We start from the raw sequence: 22381 nt of genomic DNA, 5'->3' as shown, positions 1-22381 counted from the left end.
TGGCTGTGTTTTTCATGACACAGTTTTGAAGCCTCTGCAGGGTTTGACTTTACACAGCCCTCATTAAAGTGAAATTAGAGGATTATTCTCTTTGCTAAATTATTCAACCTGTTTAAATATTAAGAATAAAATAATAAAGATGGCGTTATTTTAAAATGCTGAAAAGGAATGCCTTGTGTTAGGGTTCAAAGTCAACAAACAATCTCCTCTTAAAGCCGGGGATGGATAAACACAGAAATTATTTACTAGTATTTAATGGAGAGATAGCCCTCAGCCAGAGTCCATTACGATTTAATGACCACACCATCTTTAAATCAGTGATTAAAAACACTGTGTACATTTGAACTGCCACCCCCTGTCTTCTGTGAATAATAATATGTGGCACTGAATGTTACTTGGGGAACTATTTCCTCAACAAATGCCTGATTTTTTCTGTCTTCTAACCTGAAAGGTGTTTTCTTCTCTGTTTGCTGCTTAACTGGACTTTTTTTTTTTTTACCTATGTGAATCATTGTTAGAACAGAAGGCAAAGTGTTTGCATAATTGAGCATTCAATTAATTAAACCAACTAATATTGAAAGTCATTGTTATGAACTAACCACTTCCACATGACATTTTCCCCTCTATGTTTATTCATTTTTCTGATTTTCTGAACACTGTGTCGATGTGATGCACTGCTTGTTGTTGCAGTAGGCAGGAGCAGTCTTCCTTTAACAAAGCACACAGGTGGCCAAAATGATTCAGTGACTTTAGAGAATACTAAATGCATTTTTTTTTTCTTCTAAATTAATAGATTCCAAGGACAACCCCCAGGCAAGACACAGTGTATTGTATAAATCTGGAACAGCTAGAACAGGCCGTCCAGAGAGGTTGCGAATGCTCTCAGGTGCTCAAGGCCAGGTTGGATGGGGCCCTGGGCAGCCTGGTCTAGTATTAAATGTGGAGGTTGGTGGCCCGGCATGTGGTAGGGGATTGGAGCTTGATGATCCTTGGAGTCCCCTTCAACCCAAGCTGTTCTATGATTCTATGATGATTCTATGATTATACATCTGATGCTGATTAATCTTTTTTTTAGTGAATACTGTTGACATTGTAGGAATGTTCAACTTTCATGAAGGAAGTGGCATTCCAGCTCCCTTCTTCATGTACTCTAAGGTGTGCTGGGACACATCCCTGAGCAAAACTTACTGCAGCAATGAGTGGTCCAAGTAAGGGCCTATCCTTCTCCAGAAGAGTTTGAGGAGTTCAGCTCCAAGTAGCACATCAGAAATGAAAAAATTAATTTCCATTACATTTTATTTTAGAAATATTTTTTTTCTGATTTGCATAGAAGGAATGAAGTGCTTCATAAAGTAATTAATATAGAAACTGTAACGTAAAAATTTTGGTAAAACAAAACATTTTGCTATGCAAAAAATTTTATTTTAAACTTGATTCAGTACATATCGTCATCAAAATGGGCAAGAACAAGCAGCAAGCATTAATATTCTGCAAGTGTTATTGCTAAAAGCTGTTTTAAGACAAGAAAGTGTCTTTATTCCTAACATGTCTAGACTACTTTTTCACTTTCTCTCTGTTTTTAATACCTTTTATATACTCATTAATAGTTAGATATTTTGTTAAAGAACTCCAAATGGGTGTTTTGCTATTCTTAAATGCAAAACAGAAGCAATCAATAATTCTGTCTGCTGCTAAACAGACCTAGACTCTGGGTGGTGTTAGCAGCGGAGAAAATGAACAACACAGGATTAACAAGTATTTTGATCACATTGCTGGTTTAATTCAGCTAAAAAACAAGAGTATCTTGAGGGATTAAACAGGAATCTTTATCTAAGAAGATAAGTGCCAAAGAATTGGAACTCTGCTCTTTTTTTTTAAATCTTTTCACCTTTGGTCCTTTCAATTTCAAATTCTCTTCAGGTGCCACACTCTCTTTTCACGTACCTATTGCATTCATCAGCTCTCTGTGTTTGTTCAGTGTTAGATGAAGCGGGCACTTGGAGAGCGTCACCAGAACTTACTGAAAGTCACAAGAACATCCTTCACTGACCTTGGAAACATGTTGTTTAGGAGGAAGTTTCAGATATCAATTGAGCATTACGATAAACTCTTTCAAGTGTAAACTTGGTAGCTGCATCACCCCTTCTCTTTTTGTCACTTCATTACATCTCGTTGCAAAGGTCAGGCGGTAGAGAGTGATACATTTCCTTTTATTAAGGAGCAGTGGCAAGGAGCTGTTGCTTAGGCTTTGTTTGCTCTGCCTGCTACTCTCAATGTCACTGAAACACAGCGTGAAAATTAAAACACTGAGAGGAAGTATAATAATTGTGAGCCGTCGTCCTTATCTACTGAATAATGGCATTTTTTCTACAGCCTGTGTTCCCTGTGCCTGGTGACAAGCTCTGCCTGAATGCAGCTGAGCCACAACAATGTCAATCTGGATCTTCATATCCAAGTAATTATGAAATCTCCAGAGCCAAGAACTCTTCAAATCAGACATATGCATCACAGCAAAATATTAGTTCAGCAAACACGAGACAATATAGCACATCAGTTAGTAACTGGCTCCTTTACAGCTTTGCAGGTTCTTTACCTGACCCATAAATGACACTCAGGAACACACAGTATTTTTCACTTCCTGAAATGAAGAAATTTTACATCCTTAGACTCAAAGCCTGAACTTTCATAACTCTTTTCTGATTTTCAGTGAAATGCCAAATATTCAAAATTCCTCCAAAAAGGGATTTTTGCACAGAGTTGAGTGTTGTTCAAGACGGCGCTCTTCTTTTTGTAAAAACTGAAACACTGTACAGGAATTTCAACCTTTTTTATTTGGTTCTCCACTTTTGTAACATATATAACATGTAATATATTCTGGAATACAAACTGGTTTTTGTCCTCAATACATTTGTTTCTGGAAAATCCTGCTTTTGCTTTTCCAAAAAATGGGTGTTTTTTTCTAAAATGAAAGCTGTTCTGCAGAACCTGTCAAGCTGAGGGGATCAGGAGATTCTCAGGATATTTTCAGTTGTCTGACTGCAAGGGTCTTGCTCAGCTGTTGCCCCTATCCTTTTGAGTTTTCAATACTTCCACAGTGCAAATACAGAACAGTAACAAACAATTATAAGTGAAAATAGAAAAAAGGAAAAGTAAGAAGGCACTAGTCAGCTTTAGGGCAAGCAGCAGTGTGCCTCCATTCCTCCACTTTCCCCAAGATAGTTTCCATGTAGCTCTTGACTGCTTGCACACATGTATGTTTATGTGTATTTCTTGAGCTAACAAATATTTCTTCTCCCCAAGGATGAATTTGAGGTGTGAATGGAGAGGAATACAGTGTTTGTGAAAGGTGTGGCTTGAGGGGCTGCTGATCCCTTCAAAACCATTATAAAAGCATCTCAGACAAGTAGAGGTACGGGCTGGGGCTGTAAGATGACACTGGCAGGTGAGAAGCCTTTGGGAGCCTCATCTCTAAGGGAACAGTCAGCTAAATTTCAGTGTTGAACCACTGGGGGAAAGAATGCAACTGAGAAAGAACAAACAAAGCTTGGCTGATGTGCGAGCGTCCTGATTTTAGTGCTCTTTTTTTTTTTCTTCCCCTCATCTTTCCAGCTCTTTTGCTGCAGATGAAAATTGCTACAGAGGAAGCAAGGGCAAAGCATATGACTTGGTACAGCCAGGCAGTGCTGCCTCTCATGATGATCCCAGGCTCTGTCACAGTGCCATCTTCTTGAGTCTTTCTGAGCTGTAAATTGATTTAAAAACAATTGTAATGACCTGCTTGCATCAACTCAATCAAACTTCATTATAGAGGTAATAAAGGTATGTTAGAAACTGTCATAGATTTTCTTAATCACTCCCTTGGACTTCCAGTTCCTTGGTATTCTGACAGATTTTCAGCTGCTGAGCACGTGCCACTATCTGTGCAGTGTGAGTGAGAGGAGGTGTGTCATGAAAAGAAGCAAAAATATTTGACTGACTATTCAATAGGCTGCTTTCTAGACTGAAAAACAAAACAAAACAAAACAAAAAAAAACAAACAAATCCAAGCAGTTGAAAAGTGACTACATAGGATTATGCTACATACAAACAAGTATTTAAATGGCACAGAAAGCCCTGCTAAAAGAATAGATATCCAAGCACCTTGGTAGCATGCTGATGGCAGTGAGTGCTATCCCTGAAGCATGCCCCCTGCCCGGACAATATTTTCTGTTTGTGACCCAGTTATGCGCTTGCATTCTGACCTGGTACCCTCTTCAACTTCACCCAGGTCAGAGCTTCTCCCATTTCTTCCTTTGTGTTCAACTTGAGTGACCCCAAAAAAACCCGAAAGACTTGTATGTGTCTGAAGATTAGTGCAACATTGAGAAGATTTGCATGGCCTGATATGAGGGGCTAAGGAAGGTTAGCCTAGCAAAACAATAGAGCTAAGCCGAGTTTCTGGCTCTGTTACAGGCTCTTTCTATGGCCTTCAAAATACTTTTTAGTCTTCTCCTTACTTTCCAGCTTTTGATGTGCCAATTTTGTGGAGTTGTTGGGCCAAGAGGTATCGATCCAAGATTATGAGGCCTCAAAAGGGCTTTGATGATAAGACTCAGATAGTTAGCAACAAAGATAATACCTGCATGTTTCTGTGGCAGCTCTGCTGAGAAGGAGCAGGAGACAGAGGTACATATGCTGCTTGGACAACAGATCTGGATTTTAGCCCAGACGCCAGAGACTTAGATGGCCAGAAGTAAGTCTTCAATTCTAAGGATTTAACTGGGGTCTGGTCTTGCAGCAGCAGAGGACAGTTCATCCCTAGTTCTGTTTGTAGACAGAGGGAGAAAGAATACCTGTGTGAATATGAACAGTTTGTATATTCACATGACTAAATTTATTGGAAAGCGAGTTTGCAATTGTGAGTAGTTTTTGGGATGAGGTAGTAATGTGTGTAGGAGAAGTTCAGAGAAGAAAAGTCTGCCAAGAGAGGAGAATGTGCCTGATCAGAGCCTGGAATCAGCATTTTTGTGGCTTTGGAAGGGAAATATGTGAGAATTTTGGTGATAGAAGAGAAAGGGGAAGAGAGAAGATGGAGAGAAGAGTGAGATCACAAGGATCCAGAAAATGGGAGGTGTGAAAGAAAAAAAGGATGTGACTAAAAGGAAGGAGACATGCTGAAAAACCCAGGAAATAAAGAAAAGAAGATGGTAAGATAGGGAAAGAAAGAAGAACAAAGAATTACCACTTCTGCACTGAATAGAAAATATTACCTTCAGGAAAAAAAATAATTAAAAAGATATCTTGAAAGATAAAAGATGATGGAGAGAAAAAGAACAGAACATAGTGAAGCAGTGAAGAGAAAGAGGGAGACAAAGTACATGCAAACGAAGTTTTTAATTAGGGTAAAGGATAAAGATGTCTACAGGAAAAGAAAAAAGAAAAAAAAAAAAAAAAAAGTGGATGAAATATCAGAGACATTAATTTGTGTAGGCCCCTTCAGGCTCAGGTTTTTATGCCTCTTTTTCACTATTAACATTTCAAAGTTGAACACAGTTCTTTCCTCTTGGTCATTCTGGACATTTTTTTCCCTGTGATTATATACATTATTGCTCCTGTAACACAGAATGATGTAATACACATTTTTTGTGTTTGTATTTTTGTCTACTCATTTTTTAGCATTGTTTTCTCCTGACGCTGATTCCCTTGTTAAGACAATCTTTTTATCTTTACTGACTGCAGCTTTCTGGATGACAGCTTCTCTTTTATCTGGGGAATATTTTTTGTAGAACTTGGCACCCAGTCACTGCGTATTTGCTCTGCAGCTCTCAGCACCGCTTACCATGCATACCTTTCAGGGAATGGCATATCTTTCGAAGGAAACAATGAGAGTGAAAACTTACTCAGATTATATTTGCCACGAGTTTGTTCATGGACAATATGTTTTATGAGTACTCTCACAGTTTATTTTTCACACAGATGACTCCTATGAATTAGCTTTTGTCAGAGAGAAGGAGTCATCGGCTCCCTTTGCAGTCCCTGACATCAGCGCAGGCTTTGGATTTGGACTTTTCATTAAATAAATAGGACTGTAGGAAGTACCTGTCTCAGAAACAGATTTACTTAATGGTGGTAAAATATAATGGAAAGCCCTGGTAACACTGTTTGCTATTTCAAAAGCCTTGACACACTGTTTCTATTGTAGCTTCTTCCACTTCCCCATTCTTGTTAGGGAAGCTAATGCAACAAGGGAGGCAGGCAGGTGGATAATCATTCTGCCTGCAGCATCTGCATTGCAACACTCAGCAAAGTGCAGTTTTAAAAGGAAACTGCAGGCTCTGAATGATGCATGTGATATGATTCCTCAAGTAAACTTTTATGGAAGGTGTACAATACTGGGATATTGAAGGGAACATTTGTCTGATCTCATTAGCCAAATATTAAACCTGGGATCATAACTATGTGAGCTTTTAGTATCGCAGTTGAAGGGATTCCCAGAATAGATGCATACACTTAAACAAATTGGAGCAAACAACCACGAAGACGTGGTGGCCCAGACCTCAGCTCTAGATTGGTACCAGAAACTGTCCACAGTGAAGCTCATGTCACCTTATCTTCACTGTATGTCCTGTAGATGACTACTCATAGGGAAGAAGAGGTAACTTGTCACAGATTCAAGGCAGGTGTCTGAGTGACCTGGACATTTGCAGTGCATGTTTTCTCTCAGCTCAGAGGCAGTGAAATGGCACAAACACAAACTATGTGCCATGCACAGTGGGGAAAAAAAAAACAAAACAGCCATGACATGGATTTTTCAAAGATGTATAAGAAACTGGGCACCCAACTTTCAGCACCTTTTAATAAAAATAACCTCAGAGTCTAGCTGTGAAAAATCCTGAGCTTATTCTGGTTCCATGGCCTTCACCCAGGGCAGAAGATGTTACTTATTGGGCAGGGTAGCCTAGGATCATCCACAGGAAAAGCTTAGCTGTGAGGGCCCTTGTCATTGCCAGCCATCAAACAAGGTTTTTCAGTTTATGCTGCTACAGTTTTCCTCCAGATAAACTCAATACTAGGGCTAGAGGCCAACAAACCAAGAGTCCCTGAGTACAGTGAAAAGTTGGATAGGCTTGCAAAGTGTGATTGGAGCCAGAAAACTTTCTGACTGGAAAAAAAGGATCATGGGTATGGAGAGTAGATGGGAGGAAGGAAAGAGAGCAGACCAGAGTCCCCACCAGATCCTCATTCATGTTTTGGAGCATTATCAGCCAAAAAAAAACCCACAGCCTGGATATGATAGAAGTTTCAAAGTTTCCTCGTCATAGCACACAAAACATGTTGAGCATTTGGTGGGATACAATTTTTTTTCTCTGTAGCCTTGCTTGGTGTGGGTTAGGTGAGAAGGAAATTCAATAGGAGGAAAAATGAGTGTGTTAAGCCTGTGGCAGATGGATGCCATTTCTATTAGCATTTATCTAGTGACTTACTAAGTGGTATTAAAGCTGGGGAAAAAAAAATAAAAGAAAAAGAAAAGAAAAAAAAGGGGTCTTGATGCATTCACTAAGTTGCCCAAGGTTATTTGTTCTTATCATCACAGAATAAAATGACACATGAAAAAATGGAAGATATATAAATTCTGCAAAGGCCTGCAAATGTCTTGTAGTTATGCACCTAAAATGGAGGGCATCCTTAAACGGCTGAGTAGACACTTTTAAATTAAAATGAAGGAATAACTGTCTTTCAGCACTAATTATTCTAACTATGTAATTATATTTCTGTATAAAGGAAAAATATATGCGTGCTGCTTTTTTGTTTGTTTTATTGTGGGTTTGTGGTTTTGTTTTTTTTTTTTTTTGTTGTTGTTGTTGTTGTTTTTTTTAAATACAGATACACGAAAAAGTATTTTCATGTGTGTACATATGTGTATGCAGGGAGTCCTACTGTGTTGAAGCCAGCCTGACCAAACTGTTTGTCAGCCTCTGGGAGATTTTGTATTAAGCTTTGTATTCTTACCAGCCTCAAAATGATCTCAGATAAGCAAACTGCACCTTTGTGAAAGGGATAGAAGAAAATCTATTGTTCTGATGTTTATCTATTTGCATATTTGGAAAGAAGTGTGATCTCATTCTCCATTCATTGCCCTGCTTTATTCTTCCGCTTATCTCTGAATACATTTTCTTTGACCATCTCTCTGATGCAGATGCTTGAAGTAATCTTAATGAGTGGAAACTCACTGTTTATTATTAAAGCTGTTTAAGCAATGTAAGGTTTCATTTTATCTCGTAGACTCCTCTTATTCTTAATTGTAATGATCTCATTCCCTAAAATGTCTTTGCTTCCATTATTAATTCCTATTAATATCTTTCATTAATAGTACACCGTACAAGTCCCCATCTGTGCTGGAACTCTGCAAAACAAACTTCAAATAGTGCTCATGTTTTGTTTTAAAAATAAGGAGAAATACTCCATGTAAAAGCAAAGATGATGACCATATTGCACCAGAATCTCTATTATGCTTAGTCTTCTTACTCCACCACAAAGCACTCAGCATGCCCTGAATAAATGTTGGAGTTGTCTTAATTTCAAAGGAGTGCACAGTGGTGGAGTGGATTGGGAGGTAACGTCAGATTGCCCCTCTGCAGTGCAGTGCCAGAGCTGGAAACCCAAATCTTTGGTAGGAAAGATTGCAAGTCTTCCCTGAATTTTGTGGAGACCACCACAGAGCAGAATGAGCTCAGAGAGATGCAATAAGGAAACAGCTATTACACCACGAGGGTCTGAATCAAACTGTCACTGCTGTGTTGCTGTCAACAGAAGCAGTGATGCAGCCAGAGGCAATGCGGAGCTGGCATCCTCCTCACTGCAGCTGATGCTGAAGTATCCATCACTGCATGTATGAACCGCTGTGCAGTGCCACCTCTGTAGTGCTCATGGAGGGGGTGAAAAAGAGGAGGGGAAAGGGAAAGAGGGAGGATGAAAACAGTGAAAAATTCACCGTGATCCAGCCCTGCCTCAAACCTCTATCTGTGTGAAGGTGGCTGGGCAGAGCATCAAAGCAGGGGGAGGATTAAAGGGCTTCATCGTGCTGCTGCCAGGGCTTCCTGACTCCTCAGGGTAGCCTGGCAGGGTGGAGACCAAGGCAGAGGAGAGGGGTGCAGAGCAAATATTTGGGGCAATATACAGGAGGAAAACTGTGCTTACCTCCTCCTGGTGTATTTGGGCTACATCTTTTGCTTCAGGAGGAAATAAATAATATTCTTATTGTCTTTGAAACAAATGAATGTGTCCTGTAGGATGCATCACCAACGTGGTGCCTCTGCCTCCTCTTCTGGCAAGGCAGAATGAGTGAAGCTCTGGTGCAGAGACGAACCTCGTGGCTCTGCTAAATATTTCATCTGAGCTGAGCTCAGGGGCTCAATCAGGCTGATTCCAGAGCTCCAAACACAGTCTGCATGACTGAGACAGCAGACTCAGCTCAGCTCTCTGCTCAGCTCCCACCAAACCATCGCTTGCTACCCCAGCCCTTTGGGAGTGAGGAATACGCATGCAACAGAGTGCTTGCTAGCTATTGTTGTGCCCCTGAATAAGGCATTTCCTTCTGTTGTACAGCAGTTGTTTCTCCCACTAGGTCTTTCTCCCCTCCCTACAGCTTTTCCAACTTGCTTCCTCTTGTGGCTTTAATAAGAAATGAAATCGAGAGAGGCAGAAGTAAGAGTGATTGCATAGAAGGGACATCAGGTGTCTGAGTTGTCCCTGTGTAGATAAATACCTCTTAGTAGACAGATCAAAAATGTTTGGTGGAAGGAGCTTTCTAGTAGAAAATATCAGCTTGCAATAATCCCGGCATTTTGTAGGACATGTTGATGATCATGATATTTCATTTTGTTCTAAATGAAAAAGTCATGAAGTAACCTTCTCATTTTCTGTAATTTAATGTTTTAAAATGTCTGTATCAGATCAGTCTGGAACTCCTCCATTCCATCTTGGGGAGGATCCACTTCAAATTTTCTTTTAGATGAACAATTATAAATGGCAAATGTCAAAACAGAAAATAATATTTTAATTAAAATCACTTGTGAGGCAAATTTTGAAAATAAACCTTCTGTTCTGTCCTGATCTAATATGGAAAGATTCAAAATCCTGAGCTGTCTCTGGGTAAGAAATTCTGGCTGCTGCATAGCCCTGAAAATATTCAGAGCTCAAGTAGAGCATTGATCCTGGATCCCCAGACCAGTAAAACTGCTTTTATATATGTGTGTGTGTGTTCTGCAGATGACTTCCATCCCTCTTTATCATAGCAGTTCCCAATATCAGCCAAAAATATCTGCACAAAAGCCTCTGTTATGTCTCCAGGCTTGAATACAGGCCAGTGTTACATATATGGAGAACAGTAACTCCATATCAGAGTGGATATCTCTTGCATTATACCCACTGGACAAAATATAGAGTGTGAACTGAAATTGAATGGTTCATAAAGACTTTAATTATTCACTGGGGAGGTATGTTCTGAGTATCACTGAAACCCAAAAGAACAGGGGAAAATAAACGAAAGCATTATCCCTTTCATTATTCGCTTGAACCTTCGATTACCGAATGCTGTGCTGGGCAGCCAGAAAGGTTCTGAGAGGAGCATAGGACTTGACATTTCCATTACCATGTTGCCTGTAGCAATGTTTGGTACAGGTGAAGTGTCTTCTATAAGCAGCCCCCAAAAAGGGCATGCCAAATTTGAAACAGTTGGAAAACTTCTCTTTAGACTCTGCCACAACAGCAGGGGTTCCAGATGTGATTTTTGGTTACAGACAAGCAACAAGGAAGATATGCATTTTTTGAAAGACGCAGGCAGTTTCCATTCCAACATCCCTATGTAATTCTTTGGCTCTACATCTTCCGCATTTTAAGAGTAATATATCTGATAAGGGAACTGCTAGTTCAGATCCTCTGTAATGCAAGGCAAAAAGGGTGCTATTTTTCAAAATAAGCTGTCAACTTATTGATGTACTTCGACTATCCTAAAGTAAATGTATTAGCATTTTTTAGAAACAGTTCTCTGGTGGTCACCACTTACTTTCCACAGCAGGGCAATATATTGCTTGAGAAAACAAAGTTGAAACACTCTGCCCGTTATTCTTCCGATTTTCACTGCCTTTCCTTATGACACAAACAAGTTCCCCATGGTATATCTCACATAATACAGTGCGGCTTGGTCAGCACGATCCTTCCACAAATGTCAGGTATCACTGTGTCACTGTGATGTGCTCTGCATTGGGTGTCCCCAGACCTCCACTACCATCACTGCAGCTGGAGAGGCCATGCAGAAGAGATGGCTTCATGTGCTGTGCCCCATAGGCTGAAGCAGGAAGGGTTGGGATGAGACAGGGCTGTCAGATGAATGTCAAGCCCAGTTTAGTGACAGGGATTTTTTCTCTGCCATGGGATCATGCAAGCAGCCCTTTTGCCCCACCTGTATCATTACTGAAACGATGCCATATCTTGCGGGCTATTGTCTGGATTGCAAATACATTTAAGGGGGGAAAATGAAAGGTGGGTGTGAAAGAGCTTAACTGCTATAATTGTCTCCTATTAGCTTAAACATTTCTCTCTCTTTTCTGCTCTTGATCCAGTCTAAGGCAAGGGGGGGAGTAGGAAGATATTCTTTTGAGTTGGTGTGCTTTTCATTTTCCTTTGTGTTTTGTTGTTTTATTTGTATTTATTTGTTTAACTGGCAATTAATATGCAGACTATCCAAAATCATGCATAGTTTCAATGAAATAAAATCATTTAACTATTATCCTCCTCCTAATTTCAACCACTTCCTGGGAAGATCACCTCAAAGAGTTAAATTTAAGAGACAATTTCCCAGATCACAAAAGCAGTAATCTTTATGTGATCCATGGCGCTGGGAAAAGTGATGTAATTCTTGTGAAGGAAAGGACCCTGTAGGTTAATTTTTGTGAGTCTCAAGGTACAATATGAACCTTATTGTTATGGGTAGGTTCCTCATCTTTTTTTTTTAATGCTTTCATCATATTCCACTGAAGACTTTGACATGCATTCAGCAGCAGACTGAACTGTAGCAGGCAAAGCAGCTTTGTATTTGTAGCTTTGTGTCTTGTACCCCTCTTGGAAACTTCTGAACCCATGGCAGGGACTTGGTCCCCTCCTAAAGCACTGCAATTTACAGCCAGGCTTATTAAAGTGAAACTTAAACCATTTTGATTCATGACAACATCCATTGTGCAAAATGTGATGATCAAGAGGCAACTCAAAAGCTGTTTGGCCACTGCAGCTACAAGGGCAGCAGCTTCTGGGCGATGGCAGAGTAGACAGCAAGGGAGCAGAGATCACTTCTGCAGCAGGTTTTTAATCTGACAGTGAATGTGTGGGAAGATCCTTAAAGCCTCCCAAAGAACAGTGAAAATTTGTATATTTGCTCCCCTCTAAATGTAATGATTCCTTTCCCCTCGTGCCCACCCAGATTCTATATCTGATGACAAGAATGGTGTTGAAAGCTTAAGCCATTTTCATCTGTTTCTTGAATTTTCCAATAACTTTCTGTGGTATGAAATCCACAGCAGGGATAGAAGCATTGTCTGTCATATTTAGCTGCTCTGAAATTGGGCGACATTAAAGCACAGGAAAACAAAATCTTGAAAGCTGATAATCCCTGCACTTCACTGGACACAGAAAAGCCAGGTTAATCTCAAAATATTGATGCTGTTTCTGGCTCTGACATACCATCTGCTCTTTTTCATGCTAGATGTGACCGCATGTGAACTTTAAAACCCTTCTTGTAGGTAACGCTTGTTTGTGTCCTCAGACATTTTACCTCCATGTAAATTTGCTTTTCCTTTCACCCATTTGCTATACTGATGTTATAACTAACATATTGGAGGAGGCACAAGAACTTGGCCTGGGTTTTATCATTTTGGTTTGAAGGGAAAATAATTACACCCTGAAATGAATGCTGCACCTTGCTTTAGAAAGCATCTTCTTATTTCTGCAGTTTTCAATAGCAATAAAACAATTTATTTAAACTCCTTCTAGCAACCCACAACCCAATTTTCCTATCTCATTACAAGTGCTTATGACAAACACATCATCCAGGAATTTTTTGTGTATGCAGACATGAATACGCCTTCCTTAACTAATGGGATTGCTTGTTTTATGTGAGATACACGTTTAACACATACATTTGTAATGCAATTATTGATGCAATGGATTAAGTATGAGAACCACAAAACAGTACAAGAAATGAATTCCCAGCCACCAAAAATGCCAGAAGGATTCATGTACTCTGGGAGGAACTAACACAACAAATAAGAAATGTAAACTGTGACCATCTTTCTTGCTTTATCAATGTTATGGGAATAAGACTGTGTGCAAACAATAGATTGGTTTTGGAGCTGTACCAAAACACTCTCTTTTAAACACATATGTATACAAGCACGTGCACAAATGATGTAAACAGAACTATTTTATGATTGCATAGTCACTTTACAAAAAGCCAGGAAATCTCAGAATTCAAATCATGGAGAAGACAAAACTATCCCCTCCATTCTCTCTATGTATTATGAAATAGTCATCAGTGAGATAGTCACATATGGATTCTTTCCCTAAAGGACTGTACCTCATTTAGCACACCGGACAGATGCTGCTCACTTAATCAGCAGTTATTCAGTCTCTTGTTTACTCCTCATTACAAAATGCAGGGCCCCAAGCCTTATTTACTGCACACTATTCAAATCCTTCTCTAAAGACAGAATTTTCAGTTGCCTCCTGGGCTTTTCTATTGAGCTCATCCCTGCGGTATCTGAGCACTTCGCAATGAATACACTTATTTATACAAGACCCTTGTGAGAATAAGGGATATTATTAGCCCTATTTCACAGATTCACTGACAAAATTTTGGGTTTCCACTCTGAGGCACCTACGGCCAGATTTTTGCGGTGTGCTTCAGCTTTATCAGTTTAAAGCAGAGTTCAGGTCCTATTGAGCTTGGTTACAGCTGTGATACTCAGCGTTTCAGCAAATCAGGCCCTAGGGTATGAAGTCAGATACCCAGGAAATAAAATGTGCTGAATTACTTTCTGCTTAGAGGAAGTTTGTTTTTTTGGGGGGCTTCTGCCTTTTTTTTTGTCCAGCCCATTCCTCCTAATTCATACTGTTCCCATGTCACACCTCATTTGCCCTGGGCTCCCTGGGGATGATGGGGCAGGGACCACCCACTAGGACCTATGTTCTTACCCATTCAGGACTACAGCAGGCTGAAGGGCATGCGGTGAAGACCCAGCACCCAGAAAAGCACACTTATTTGGGACAGGGAGGGGACAAGGCTGGGCTGAAGCATCTGCTACACCATCAAGGGCAGCCTGGTGAGAGGAGCCAGCATCTGGTAGAGCCCTTGGAGTGGACAGGCACTGTGGAAATGTCAGTGAATAGAGAGCAAAAAGCTGGAAGATGTTCAAAGGAGGAATTTAGAGACACTGCTTGGGCAGGTGGGCGTAGTGTTAGAGGAACCAAAGTGTAGATGTAATTGATACTTCCAATGGATGTAAAGGAAAATAAGAGAAGCTTCTGCTGCTATGTTAACAGTTAAAGGTTAAGCAATATATTGGACCACTGCTGAATGGAGCAGGTGATTTAGTAACAAAACACAGAAAAGTCTGGCATGCTTAATGCTGTTTATGCTTCAGTCTGTCCCAAGAAGTTCTGCCACACCTCTTGCTTAAAGAAAGGGTTCAAGATGAATAATCATAGAATCATAGAATCCTTAGAGTTGAAAGAGACATTTGAAGGCTATCTAGTCCAACCAATGGCCTGCAGTAGATGAGGAGGGAGTCAGAGATGGCTTGCAAGGGCTCAACACACACAGGCTGAAGAGGTCATCAAGAAAACAGAGCCAAGATCTTCTCAGTGGTATGCAAAATAAAATAGTAAAATAGTGAGCTATGGGCACAGGTTGAAAAAGAGGAGGTTTGGCCTGTAAGTAAGGAAAGACATCCTCCTGGTAAGTATGGCCAGGCAGTGGAGCTGAGTGCCAAACAATGCTGAGAAGGCTCCATCCTTGGAGGTTGTAAAGATTTAACTGTGTACAGTTCTGAGAAGTTTGGTCTGGCTTCTTGACTGACCCTGCCTTCAGCAGGAGGTTGGACTAGAGAACTCCCAGGGTCCCTTTTCTCCTTAATTATCCTCTGGTCTTGCAGTTTCAGCTTTCTTTTTTTTTATTTTTTTATTTTTTATTTTTTTTATTTTTTTTTTGCAAGCACTTTTTCCTAACCAACTAATCTAAGATTTGGCTGTGGTCTTTCTGACATTTGAACTACACTCCTTCACAGAAATGTAATTGCAAGAAATGCACTCAGCCCAGGGCTGGCTCATGCCCAGGAGGGTGGGAATCTGAGAAATGAAGTGCTGAACCCTGGGCATTTACTTAGGTTTTCCCTGTACACGTGAACTGAGAGATTCACGTCTTCTCATCCAAAGGACTACAATGATGTGAAATGTGGTGTTCTGTTCACGAGGAGAGAAAGATGCACATTTTTGACATAAGCACTTCCACCCAAATAGTGGAAATCACATATAGCTGTAAGCAATGCAAGTATGGCCTGGTACACAGAAGAGCCTTATAATAGCTAACACTTTCCAGATTTCCTAAAACAAGGATCTATCTACAAATGTTTCTATGTGTCACCCTCTCTTGATAAAGGCAGAGAAAGTAGGAAATGAACAAACAGGAAAGAAAGAAAAGACTACATTGTGCTCAAATATGGTTCTTTTGAGTGCAAAGCCTGAAGTGTCTGCTTCTTCTCCATACATTTCTGCTTGTTTTCTGTAATGTGCAATATTGTGAATCATATGAAAATTCGAAAATTTCTCATGAGATTTTCTGTCTATAAATGGATTTCAGAATTTTCAAAGGTGATTATGCCAATGAAAATCTAGTTTTGGGACTGCAAAATGCAATAACGCTCTGTATGTGGAGAGTTGTACTCTCTTACATTGTTGTTAATTTTCTTTCAAACAATGGTTTTCAGCTTCTTTGAAGGCAAAGGACACATTATTTTTGTTTAAGAGCAATTTAATTCAGATACATATATATATGTATATATATGTATACACACACACAAACAAGAGTTTCAAACTAAACTAAAAGAAGCCATATGTAACTTGAGGAAAGGAATACATAGGAATAAAGGAGTACACACACAGATTTGCATCACTAACTCAGTTTTAAAGCCTGAAAGGCTTTGTGTCCTTCACTGGATTCAGGGGAATAAAGATTTCCTTAGTTGCACTCTTATTGGAACTGAAATTCTTATTAGGCTGCCCCTCACTTTGAAAGTTGAAGTTTGAGCAGAAGCAGTGTCGATGCTGGAAGGCTGAGTTTCTGCCACAGTGACAGGAAACACCTTTTTTGCATCTCCTTCCTAGCAGAAAACATTCTTCTTGATACAAATTCTTAGCATGAGCAAATGGTGCATTATCATCTCACAGTGTAAATATATGTCAGTCAAATGAGAGTGTTGGGATCTAAGTGGGGCTACTAAGCCTTACTGCAACAAGAACAATCATGTTGTAGGCTATGCAGTATTCACCAATAACCTCAGGTTTTCACATAGTTGTATCTGGCCACCTTGAGCAGTGCTGGTTCCTCTCCTAGCCCCCTACTGCCCATGGGTCATGAGCTGGGAAACCTCTTTACTCCCTGCTCAGCCTGGTCCCCACTCCCTGCTGAGCCATGCCCTGCAGCATAACTGAAGTTCAATCAGGAAGTGAATGACTGTGTAGATGGCACAGCAGGCTTAATCCCTAGAACTTTAATTTCCTTCACCTTTACAGGCTGGCAAAAGGAAGAGGTAACTTTTTTTTTCTTCTTCTTCTTCTTTTTTTTTTTTTTTGAAAAAGGGAATGAATCCTGGGGCTGCAGAGGATGGGCTTCATTGAAGTAACTTTCTATTTACTATCGAAAAAAAGAAAGCTTTGGGTTTATTGGAGTCATTCTGTGAAATAGCACAGAAAAAGCAAGTCTTCCTCCTATCTCTCATTTCCTCTGCCTCTTTCCTACCCCTTTACACAATTCGAGAGGGACTTTTTGACATCTGCTCTTCAATTTGTTGGGGCTGTTCTTGGCACTAATTTTTAGTTTCACTGGGAGCATTTGAACTCTTGAATGGAACTTCTCTTATCATCACCACACCAAGTAGTTACTGCCACAAAAGAGGTGAGAGATAGAGAAAGAAGCTTGATACTTTTCAGCTGGGGAAGCTGCTGCTAATAACCTGCTTTTTTGAGAAAAGTGACTCATGCATTAGGGCAGAATGAGATTTATTTCTCTGAGTTGGAAGAAATAAATAAAATTGGACAACAAACAAACAATAGTCAGTGATGATCAGTTTGCACCTAATGAGTCCTTTCTTGTGTTAACAGAGGTCCAGATGTTTACTGGTAATTTTTTCCTAAGCGCAGATCCTCTTGGAGACTTCTCTGCCATTCCTCATTCTGTGATTATAACCATCTTTATCTCTTCACCCTCCTTGCTTCCTACTAGGTAATTTTACTTCTTTGGAGAAGTCAAAAGAAAATATACCTTATTATTACAAGAAGGAAACAGTGTGCGTAGTGAGAATCCTTCAATGACATATGGCTGCTAAAGTTGTGATCTCATAATCAGCTTATGATTTGAGTGAGACACATTCATGGATGCCAAACCCTGCTGGTGACTTGGTCCTGATGTATTTCCTAAATTTCTGTTGCTCAGGTATGCTAAAAAGATGAAGGCATATACTCACTCCTTCTCTGGTACAACTTTGCTATTCCACTCAGCTCAAGCCTGTTACACCAGTACAGGGCTGGTATGGGATTTTACTGAAGATGATAGTGCTGGAAAAGCATCTGGGTCTGTGCTCAGACAAAGCTTGTGCTGGGGAAGAAAAAGGAAAAAGCCCTGCTTGGGAAGTTGCTGTTTCTTTAAATGTGAGATAGAAGCCAGAGGCTTTAGGCAGAGGCTGCGTAGTAAAGGGAAGAAAGATTCACGGTAGTTTTCAGTGTTAATCTTGTTCTTCTTTTTCCAACAAACTTCTTTGTTCAGTTCAGAAGAAAAGATGAATAAGAAGGGGCAGGACAGAAGTACAGAAAGCAATGAATGCAGGACAAAAGGTAAATCAGTTATGCCCACTTACTGTAGTACAAACATGTAAGATAATAGGATATTGGGAATGTGTCTGTCAAAGCAAAGGATCCAGGGAGAAAGGGCAAATACAAGTGAGAGTTACCTATTTTCTGAGTTCAATGTCCAAAGCAGGCATTCATGAACAAGTCTAGACTGTTATTTTTAAGGTCTGCAATACAGTTGTTAAATTTCACATTGATTCCAGGGCAGAGGTGACTGAGATTTGTAAAGGCACAAAAGTGCACCTGCTCAAGGTGACAAATCAGTTGTCTAGATCCATTCAGAGCCCATACATGCTACAAAAGCAAAGAGGATATGAGTGATGTCTTTGTAACCCGGTAATCCAAGGCTAGCTCTGTCAGTGCACAGGGAAATCCTTGGGTCTTGGCTTTGTAAGAAGCACATGATTCAAGGGGGCTGCTGTGGAAAATGGAAACTCACCCTGTGCACACCCCCATAGGTCCCCACAAAATCCTGTTCTTGGGTAAGAAGAAAAATGTGCTTAGCTATGCAACAGGGAAGGACATAAACTGAGTCTCAAGACTGTTTGCTTGGTTCTTGGGCTCCATCTGATATGTCAATATTGCCCTGATGGGGCGTAGCCAACAGCTTGCCCAAAGTTCTTGCCCATCTTGGTGATAATGGGTGAAAAATTGCATAGGGCTGGTTGGGAGTTACTGCTTCTGCAGGCCCCCAGACAGAAAGGAAATGATGCTACCCAGAGGGCTTAAGGGGAGTGGAAGTTTATGGAGATGACATTTCAGTTTATGGGACACATAAGGAAGGTTATAATGCAATCTCTTCTGGACATTATCTTAAAGGCGCCTGATCTTCTGCTACGTACAGAAAAATGTACATTGCTAGCAATATGGCTGTGGCATTTAGGGCATTTCACTGGCAAAAAGGAGCAGGAAACCAAGAGGCAAAGCATTGTTTTTGAAACTTTGGTCCAAGCTTATAGGATGTTCTCGAAATGGACTCACAGATATGAAAGAGAACAGAAATGACGCTAGTCAGGAGCTTTGATTGGAATAAATCACACCCTCTCATAATAAGACAATCTCTTCTTTTGCTTCAAAAACCTTCCGTTACTTGTGAATCATCAGAGGGCAGTAGAAGGACTTTGGTGTAAAGTTATTTACTTGCAGGCTTCTGGTAGGCTGTAGTGAATTATAGTTACCGAACAAACTTTTATCTAAGATTCCTGCAACTGAGCAATTAACTTTTTGACTCTTACACTAAAGCAGTTCACATAAACAGATCGTGGTTATGAAGCAAAATGCTTAACAAGTCATAAATTGTGAATCAGTTGTTGATCTGTCCTTTTTTGTTTCTTTTATTTTCGGCACGAGACATAAATTTTCTGCCTGTAGTGGGTTGTTTTTTTCCAAAATAGTGGAATCTGTGCATCTTTAGGATATGGAAGAATCCCCTGAATGAGTCAAGGCCTTCAGCAGCTTACCATGTAGGGTGAAAGGATTCCTTTAAGGAGCAGACATGTGGGGAATCATTACAAGCAAGATGCCATACATCATCACGCAGTGTGCATTTATAGATTTATAAGCAGGGAAAGATTACTTTGCATTTACCATGAATAAAAAAATGCGGCAGTGCAGCTAATGTGAGGTAGTTCAGGATACATAAATTAATCTCCTTGTTTATCCTTCCTACTTCCATGAGTAGCCAAGCCTTCAGAATAATAATGCAGCTCTTTTGCACGGTGATACTTTTATTCCTTTGTGATTGCTTTGCAGAGTTCAGCAACATTTCTGTATAAAGTATCATCAAATCAATAGGAGTTGCCCCCATTTAAATAGCTGGACAGTTTCAGGCACCCTACAAAACCAGACCTTGCTCTATGTATCTGGATCATAGTTACAAAATGGAGATCATAACATTTGGAGAACAAGGGATATTTCTATTTAATTTCATTAAGACTAGTCCTTGTGCCTTCCCTGGAAGAGATTGCACTATGAAGCTTATGGAGCAGAACATGGCAAGAAAGGACCTCTCTGACTCCTTCAACTGTTTAATAATTAACTATATGACCTCTGTTTGGAAATAAAGACAGGCTAATTAATGCATACTTCAATAGAGTATTTCACCTACGATATGACTGCAGTATATAATGTAAAATTAGAAGAAGATGGAGTACATTCCATGTACATCATGGCAAGGATTATAGAAGCGCTTCTTTGTAAATGTCTTCTCTTTCATTTTATGGCACTTTGCATCACTGTGTAATTATGTATAATTACTTGGAAAAAAAAGTAGACTTCTGGCCTCTTGGGGTGCCACTTTGAGTGAGACAAAAAGGGTCAGTGTTTGACTATGGTGTGAAATTTTGTTCACTAGTACAGCATGTTCCCTGGAAGCGGAAATATTTCTGCAACACCTCCCACGGGAGGGCTCATTCGAGTGGTCTATATCCTAGTTTTAACCCAGACATAACATTTTCGGCTGCTTTTGCATCATTGTTGTCTTGCTATCTGAAAAAAAAAATCTTCTGATCAATTAAAACTCAGAAGGGCCTTCTGTCGCGTTTCTGAAAGTGATTTACAAAGCATTTTCACAGTATCCACATGAGTCAAATGAGTGTGATTATCTCAGTTTTCAAGGTGTGGTACAGAGGCAGAAGTGGAGTTAGGCTCCTCTGCGTAGGGTTTGAACAGAACTGAAGATGGTCTGGTATTCCACCATCCTACTGTGGTAGATTAGACTTCTCTTGCAAGTTTTCCTGTTGCTTTAATATCAGGTTGGGCTTTTTACATTTTAATGTCAAAAAGGCTTTAGATGTATTTGCAAGCACTGAACTGACTCTGTGACAGACAGCTCTCAGCAATTAACTGAAACCTTTCTGCAAGAAGAAAAGATTGAGTCCTTTTTCTTCATGAATCTTTTCACAGGTGTGGACTATCTTGTGAGTTAACTTTGTTATTTCACAATTGTAAAAAAGTGTCATGGTGTTTGAATAGCTGTAATTACTGCTCACCTTGTTCTCTCTCCTTTGATTAAAATGCTTTTAGGTACTTTGCAAAATCCTGAGATAAAGGCTGATACGCAAACAATATCCCTGAGATAAAATGCAATAAACGTTCTGTAAGACATGTTTTATTTGTGAGGAGCTTAGATAACACAGTGATTGGTGCCTGGTTAAATTGATAGATTTAGAATATTTTTCTCTGATCCTTTACACAGTTGGATCTTATATTTTGAAAATTCATTTGAGATCAGGAAGAACTGTACAGGCCTTAAAGGCTTGAGAGACTTTGTACAGTTCCAGTGCCACAAAGGGAGGAAAAATGAAGAAGAGCAGGAAGAAATAGGAAACTGTGTACAAAGCCTAGATCACAGAAACTGAAAAAGAACTTTCAAATAATTTTTCCTTCTTCAGGTTATCTCTCATAGAAGCAAGAATTTATACATGGAAATTTCCCTCTGGTCCCTCTGTCCAGTCACTTTATTTATATCGCCCTGACATCATGTATGGAAGCCATCCTGGTGACTGCAAAAAGGGAATGTGGAAATCAAGCTCAACTTCTTTGCAAGTTGTGAATCTGCAGTCTCAGTTCAGAGTAACTCTGTGCAAACATGGAAATTGTTTCATGGCCAAATGTTCATTGCTGGTATCACTCATGAGTATGCCATTCAAGTCAGCATTGCAGTGAGATATAACTGCATCTCAGATTCCTTCTCACTTCTACCTGCAATGTTTAATTCAAGCAGAATGACATGTTTTGAAAGGTCATGCCACTGAATTTCAGGTAGCTGAGAGAGATGTCTAATTTAGTTGGCCTGTCTACAAAAGGCTTCTGAACAATCAATGAAGGCAGAGAAACTTTTAAAGGATGAGCACATGAACTTTGGGTCACCTAGTGAAAGTGCTGTCTTTTTGGGTTAGCTCTGATGAGCCTGATGGCCTCTTTTGGTGAGCGCTGAAGTACTCCAACATTGCTAGTTCAAACACATGCTTCTGCTAAGTCTTTTATTCCAGTTATATGACTTTTTAAATATCAAACTTATCTAACTTTTTTGTCAAATGGAAAAGCAAACTGTGATAGTTCAGGAACACTGACATTCAATATTCAATTTTTCTGCATTTTCATCTATTTTTCTGGCCAAAATTATTTGCTGTGTTTGATCCAAGTTTTTGAAGGGCTTTTGTTATCTTGGAACAGTGTTTTCTAGCAAAGTAGCCATTGTGCTGGAAAAATATTGAAGGTCAAAGCTGGA

Source organism: Tympanuchus pallidicinctus, unplaced genomic scaffold (genome assembly GCF_026119805.1).
Source record: "Tympanuchus pallidicinctus isolate F22 unplaced genomic scaffold, pur_lepc_1.0 scaffold10, whole genome shotgun sequence".
Taxonomy (NCBI): Eukaryota; Metazoa; Chordata; class Aves; order Galliformes; family Phasianidae; genus Tympanuchus; species Tympanuchus pallidicinctus.
Note: the sequence above shows the minus strand (reverse complement) of the source record.